The sequence below is a fragment of the Choristoneura fumiferana genome, chromosome 26 (assembly GCF_025370935.1).
Source record: "Choristoneura fumiferana chromosome 26, NRCan_CFum_1, whole genome shotgun sequence".
NCBI lineage: Eukaryota > Metazoa > Arthropoda > Insecta > Lepidoptera > Tortricidae > Choristoneura > Choristoneura fumiferana.
Window position 1 is genome coordinate 1,463,834 of NC_133497.1, and position 7,699 is coordinate 1,471,532.

General features: G+C 37.6%; 1 protein-coding gene across 1 annotated transcript in view; it reads left to right on the forward strand.

Moving 5' to 3' along the window:
- The window catches only part of LOC141443003 (prostasin-like), a 431,412-nt gene that overhangs the window by 72,476 nt on the left and 351,237 nt on the right, over positions 1-7,699 (forward strand). The window lies entirely within an intron of this gene.

Below are 7,699 nucleotides of genomic sequence, written 5' to 3' on the forward strand. Positions count from 1 at the left end.
GCGTGCGAAGCCGCGGGTAAAAGCTAGTAGAATTATAAATAAATCGTGTTACTTACTTAATGAGTTGATTGGTTTGGCGTAGGTATTTAATGTTTATTTTGATTTTTTTTTAAAGCATATTTAAGTTATAGCTTGTTTTTCAAAACTGTATTTGTAGCTATATTTATGTATATTTTAGTCTCTCAAGTGATGTGTAAGTACATCAAAACTGAACGTACATTATTAATTTAATCAGGCGCTCCTTTCTTTGGCCAGCGCCTTAGTTTGGCGGTGCAGAGGGGCAATGCGGCCTCAGTCCTGGGGACGATGCCCCAAGTGGACGATCTCAAGGGAATTTTTTATTTGTAATTTTTAGCTTTGTAAAATTTTGATTTTTTAATAAAAAGGCGCTACTTTGCATACCAACATAGACATACCAATTACCTAAAACAATTAGTTTGCTTACCCGCGACTTTATGATGCCTTTATGAAAGAAATGTGTGTTCATGCAGTTCCTCCACCTCCACACTCTAGCATGCTGAACGGTTGTATGTTGCTCTGAAGATGAGTTCTGGCTGAATTCGAAACGCATCAGGGTAATGTGGTGGTGGTGATAGATGGATTTGTGTGATTTGTGGGTGTTCATAGAGTGTAGAGGAGGAGAAAATGCATGAACACACATTTTACGGCAAAATTGATTTTATTTTAAAAGCAGTTATCATAAAGGGCGCGAGTGAGCAAAGTAATTGTGTCAGTTCGTTGAACGTACATCAACATTTTCGAATCTGTGCTATCAGCCCTTGAGGAGTTCCGTCATCAGCAGTCGACCCTGGCTGCAGCATCAGATGGCGTTTATCATATAAACGCATTGTCATTGAAATTTAACAATAATGAAAAGTATTTTTTGTGTGCCGTCAACTTTTGAGGAGTTCCCTTCTATGAAGACGATCCTGGACAGGATGAGCAGGATGTCACTGCTTAATTATTGTATTGTTACCAGATTTACATCAGTTTGCCAAATCTCCAGTCCCTAAATTTATTACTTTAGCTTGTTCGTTTTCTGATTCAGTGGGAATAACTATAAAATCATCTTTATTCGTTTTATCCCGTGGGATTTTCGGAAAATCTTTGAAACATTTTGTTACCTGTTAGCCTGTTAGGTAGATATACCTATATACCAAATTTGAAGTCTCTAATATTTATAACTACGGGGTTAAGGCCACTTCGAAGCAAAAATATAAAGCTGTCAAAAACAAGCTATAACTTAAATATGCTCTAAAAAACGAAATTAAACATTACCATTACATTACATACGCCAAACCAATCAACTCATTATGTAACACAATCCATACTATTATTTTAAATGCGATAGTGTGTGCGTTTGTATGTTTGTCCGTCTTTCACGTCGAAACGGAGCGACGGATCGACGTGATTTTTGGCATAGAGATAGTTTATGGGCCAGAGAGTGACATAGGCTACTTTTTATCCCGAAAAAAAGCACAGTTCCCGAGGGAACAGCGCGTGATAACCGAATTCCACGCGGGCGAAGCCGCGGGCAAAAGCTAGTTAGATTATATAACCATTTGCAATGCCGAAGCATTTGATTGTTCAGGACTATCATTGGCAAGATTCAGTAAAGAAGACTAGAAGAACAACAAGATTCAAGAATAATGAAGCTACTTACGGGTGCACTGTGGCATAGGTTGGGGCCAAGAATTTCCGCCAAAACAGTACGTCGTATTGCTTCCAACCACTCCATACCCAGGATCACAGGTTACAGTCAAACCAGCAAAGTCGTAGACTTGTCCCGGCACGGCTGCTGGCTTGTTGTAGACAGTGTAGGTGCCATGCGGTGGATATGCGGGCAGCACGCAGCCACCTGAACCTATGAAATTTATAAGAAAACTTGGGCTAAGTTGTAACTACATGTTGATATTATCTAACGGTCTGATAGTAACAATGTGTGGGGACTTATAAAAAGCATCGCATGTGTTCGTAAGTAGCATGTGTGGTTTTTTTTGAACTTATATAATTACCAATATGATCCAATCTAGTCAAATAAATTTAAAAAATTCTAAGTTAATTTAATTAAAGATCATATAGTTGGTTATATTGTTGAGCATTCTTCCATGCTTGAAGGATCCTCACCAGTTCATCAGCGAATCTGGTGATGACCACCTTCAGGGGCGTGTGATGGCCAACTGTTGGATCTAAAGACAGTGAAGCACTGTGGTGCGACACACATCATAAGCGATGCTGTGTCTGTACTGCGGTGTGGAGCTAGCTTTAGATCCGATGTGAAGTTCGCATTGCATGGTGGTGCGACACACCTCATAAACGATGCTGTGTCTATACTGCTATGTAAGGCTAGCTTTACACGCGGTTGTCTTTGGCAATATGTGTCATAGACACAGTAATGTTGGAAAATGTCATAAACACTATTATTATTATTTTTTTGCCTTAGCCAAACATAAATAAGCACTTAGTTTAGCTACTGCCATGAATGATCCTTTCGGCAGGTTTTGTTCATTCGAGCTGCGGGCTTGTGAGTTGGCCATTTAAGGGCATGTTCCCAATGTTTATTAAGGCTGGTCTCATTTAACCTGCAGGTCAGCTCTAGCAGAGCTATGGTAGACCTTTGTTAACTATTCCTGCCTAGGTAGGTTAGTCCTAACCTCAATAGGGGGGAGGGATATTGTACTAACTTCTTGCGTCTGTTGATTTGAGACTGGCAGCATAGTTCCATTTTTGAATAATATTATATTGAACGGACGCAAGGGTGTTAAAGAGGACTTGTATCCGAGCTGGCCACGTAGGATGTTGATTGGAAATACACATGAAAATATCGTAAAGAAGTGATTTTCTTAATTAAATAGAGTTTAGTTAGGATAGTGGACCATGCGTCCACTACAGTAGGTAGCTGGACGTCTGAAATAACACATAAAGCGACTTTTTGACCCCGATATTCCCACGAAATAGGGATAAAATCTTGAAATAATAGTCGCTGAGATTAGAGTCATGAAATTTGGTATGTAGGTAGCTGGATGTCTAGAAAAACACATAGACGACTTTTTGACCATCGGGTTATCAGGTGGGAATATCGATTCCCACGGGATACCTAGGAACAAAATAACAACCGCTGGGCTTAGAGGCATGAAATTTGGTACGTAGGTAGCCGAACGTCTGGATTAACACATACGCTACTTTTTATCCCGATATTCCCACGGGGTAGTTTTATAACTAAGGGACCCCATACATCCCTGTGTTATTATTATTATTATTATTTTGTATTTTTTCTGTAATTGTATACTGTAGTCTTTAAATATTTGATTTGTAATTATTCTATTTAAAAAAAATGACTTTCTGCCAACTTTCTTGCGGCACATTCTTCTTGGCAATGATGGTCTTTCTGAAAGCGCTGGTTGTTTAAAAAATAAAGTGTAAAAGTGTCGTTGCGGCCTATTTACTGAATAAATGATTTGAATTCGAATTTTAATTTGTTAAAATATATCAAAATAGTCTTATAGTACCTACTTAGTCGCTAGTAGCGCCATCTATAGTTTTTACTAAACTAGTATCTATTGTGTATACTTATCTGTGGTATTAAAAAATAAATTTAGTCTGTGTAAAACAACTATCGTGTTTTCTATCAGGTTATGGCCCAGACCGTAAATAATTCCATAAAAACAAGTTAATTTCGTGTATTTATCAAAATGTCGTCTTCAAGTTACATAGTTAATGTACCGAAGTTAAAAGGACGCGAAAACTACGATGATTGGGCATTCGCGGTCAAAAATTCCTGTTGCTAGAAGGCATTGACGTTGACGCCATACCAAAGGATTTAAGTGAAGATGATCAAAAAAAAGCAAAAGCGAAGCTTGTGATGACTATAGATTCTACATTGTATGTGCACATCAAAAATGAGAATACAATAAGTGCATTATGGCTGAAGCTGAAACAGTTATTTGATGACAATGGATTTACAAGAAAAATCAGTTTGCTTCGAACATTAATATCCATTCGTCTCGATAATTGCGAGTCAATGACAAGCTATGTGTCTCAGATTGTGGAAACGGCGCAGCGATTGAAAGGAACGGGCTTTGAAATAAATGAAGAATGGATTGGTTCATTGCTTCTAGCCGGGCTTCCAGAAAAATTCGCGCCAATGATTATGGCCATAGAGCACTCAGGATTGACCGTTAGTACCGATGTCATTAAAACGAAGCTTCTTGATATGCAAGCTGATGTTGGCAGCAGTGGAGGCGAATCGGCGTTTTGGTCGCATTCCCGAACGAAACATGGCAATACTGCACATTCGAAAAAAAACAAACGTCAACAACAAACAAACCCGAGAAGCAAATAAAATGTTACAAATGCAAGAAAATAGGGCACTATAAAAACCAATGTACTGAAGTAAAGATAAAAGAAGCCGGTGCATTTAGTGTGGCATTTCTTAATGGTAAATTCAGTACAGAAGATTGGTATATAGACTCCGGGCCAGCGTTCATATGACGGCGAATCAAGAAAGCGTTGTCTATTCATCCAGTACACGAAATTAAAGAGATAGTTGTTGCAAATAAAACATCCATGCCAGTAATGTGTGCCGGCGATACACAGATCACTACATTAGTGAATAATTCTCAGTTAGATATCACAGTTCGTAACATTTTGTGCATTCCGAACCTTACAACAAATCTATTATCAGTCAGCCAGTTGATAGCAAATGGAAACACAGTGAAGTTTACGAAGAACGCTTGCCATATCCATAATCAACAGAATAGGCTAATAGGAGTTGCGAATTTGGAGAATGGAGTGTACAAATTAAACACAGTGAAATCAGAGAGTGTGTTGGCAGCAGCGGCAGTTCACGTCGCAGATGCAGGCAGTGGCACAGAAGACTCGGACATTTAAATAGTAATGACCTTGAAAAAATGAGGAATGGCGCTGTAGAGGGAATATCCTACAAAGATAAGGCTGACATCCAGAAGTCTAACTGCAAGGTATGTTGCGAAGGCAAACAAGCACGTTTACCTTTTCCATCGGCAAACCATAGAAGTGAAAACTTATTAGAGTTGGTACACTCAGATTTATGTGGGCCTATGGAGACCAAATCTATTGGTCAGGCAAAATATTTTTTGCTTTTTGTAGATGATGCCAGTCGGATGTCATTTGTTTATTTTTTGAAAGAGAAGAACCAAGTGCTGCGGTATTTCAAAGAATTTCATACCATGGTTGAAACTCAAACAGGGAAGAAAATGAAACAGTTGAGGACAGATAATGGTGGAGAGTTTTGTTCAGACTTGATGGAAAGCTATTTAAAATCAGCAGGTATTGTCCATCAAAAAACAAACCCGTACACCGCAGAGCAGAACGGTTTGTTGTGAACGTTTCAATAGAACAGTAGTTGAACGTGCAAGATGTTTACTTTTTGAGGCTGAACTAGACAAAATTTTTTGGGCAGAAGCAGTCAACACGGCAGTATACCTGAAGAATAGGTCGCCAGCCTCAGGTCTAGGAGATATGACACCATTTGAGAGATGGACTGGAAATAAGCCTGATTTGGGTCATGTCAGGGTATTCGAAGTCCTGTAATGGTGCATGTGCCCAAAAATAAAAGACAAAAATGGGACAAGAAAGCTGTCAGATGCATTTTAATTGGTTATCCTGAAAATATAAAGGGATATAGAATATTCAACCCAGAAACAAAACAGGTTACTACAAGCCGAGATGTCATTATCATGGAAAAAATAGATAATATGGCACATGTAGTAATACAAGAGCAAGTTGCAGAGCAGAAGCAGATAGAACCAGTGGAGGAAGAAACAGATGATAGTTCCAGTCTAAATCCAGATGATCCTACCTATGTCTGTGATATAAACAGCTCAGGCTCTACATCAGATGACTCATATCATACTTTATGTGAAGAGGAAGAAGTGTCAAGAGAAGTGACAGTCTCCAATCTTAACAGCAAGCGTGTCAGAAAACCTGTAGAGAGATATGGTTTCACAAACCTATGTCTGGTAGACCAGATGGAGTCTTGTGGTGAAGAAATCACTTATGAAGAGGCGATGAATGGGCCAGAAAAAGAGATGTGGAAACAGGCTATAAAGGAGGAGCTAAAAGCTTTTGAAGACAACCAGGCATGGGAAGTTGTAGAAGACAAGGAAGCAGACAGAGTGGTACAGTGTAAGTGGGTTTTTAAAAAAAAACTTGAAAGTGATAATAAAGTGAGATACAGAGCGCGTCTAGTAGCAAAGGGTTTTACCCAGGTGAAAGATGTGGACTACAAAGAAACTTATTCACCAGTTCTAAGGTATTCAACTTTACGCTTATTATTTGCTTTAAGTGTTCAGTTAAACTTTAAAATCACCCATCTTGATGTGACTACAGCGTTTTTAAATGGCTACCTAAATGAAAATGTCTATATGCAAACCCCACCAGATTTAGAATGCAAAAGTAATACTGTGCTTAAATTAAAACGAGCTATTTATGGTTTAAAGCAGTCTGCTAGAGCATGGAACCAAAGAGTTGACCTTTGCCTAATTAAGCTAGGTTTTATTAAGTCCAAATTAGAGCCATGTTTGTATAATAAAAAAAACTCAAAATGGTCAGATTATAGTAACTGTGTTTGTAGATGATTTTTTCATATTTTCTAACAGTGACACTATGACAGAAGAGCTAAAAAACAATTTAATGGCAGAATTTAAAATTAAAGATTTAGGACAGTTAAAAAAATGTTTAGGCATGAGAGTAAAACTGTATGAAAATGGCAGTATATCCTTAGATCAAGAACAATTTGTGAACCATATTTTGATGAAATTCAACATGTCAAATTGTAATGTGGTGGATACTCCGATTGAAAATAATTTAAAATTAGAAAAACCTGAAAAAGTTTGTGAGCAGTATCCATACCAGCAACTTATAGGAAGCCTGATGTACCTCTCAGTACTCACACGTCCAGATATCAGTTACAGTGTCAGTTTTATGAGCCAATTCAACAATTGTTTTACATCAGTTCATTGGAAACATGTTAAGAGGATTTTAAAATATTTAAGAAAACAAAATCTTATGGTTTAATGTTTACTAAAGACAATTGCAAGTTAGAAGGTTTGTAGACTCTGATTGGGCCTCAAACACTGTTGACAGAAAATCCTACACGGGTTCTGTTTTAAATTGTCAGGTACTGTAATTTCTTATGAATGTAAAAAACAACCAACAGTGGCACTGTCAAGCACAGAAGCCGAATACATGGCTGTATCAGAAACTTGTAAAGAGGGAATTTACTTAAGAAATTTGTTGTCAGAAATTGTTAATTGTAAGTATACAATTATTTTATATAATGATAATCAGGGAGCTCAGAAGTTGACAGAAAACCCTTTGTTCATAAAAGAACAAAACACATAGATGTGCGTCACCACTTTATCAGGGAAGCGGTCGCTAACAAATTGTTAAAAATTGTTTACCTGCCAACTTCTGAAATGCCCGCTGACCTTTTAAACCAAAGTTTACCTAGTGTTAAACATTACTATTTTGTTAAGAAGTTAGGCATACAGAGTATAATAAATATGATTATACTCATGTTTTGTTGATTTTTTTTGTATTTTTTGTTAAATCTTAGATTATTTTTGATAAGTGGAGTGTAAAAATATATCAAAATAGTCTTATAGTACCTACTAGTAGTTGGTTATGGAGATTCTAGACCACTTTATTTGCGGTTGGT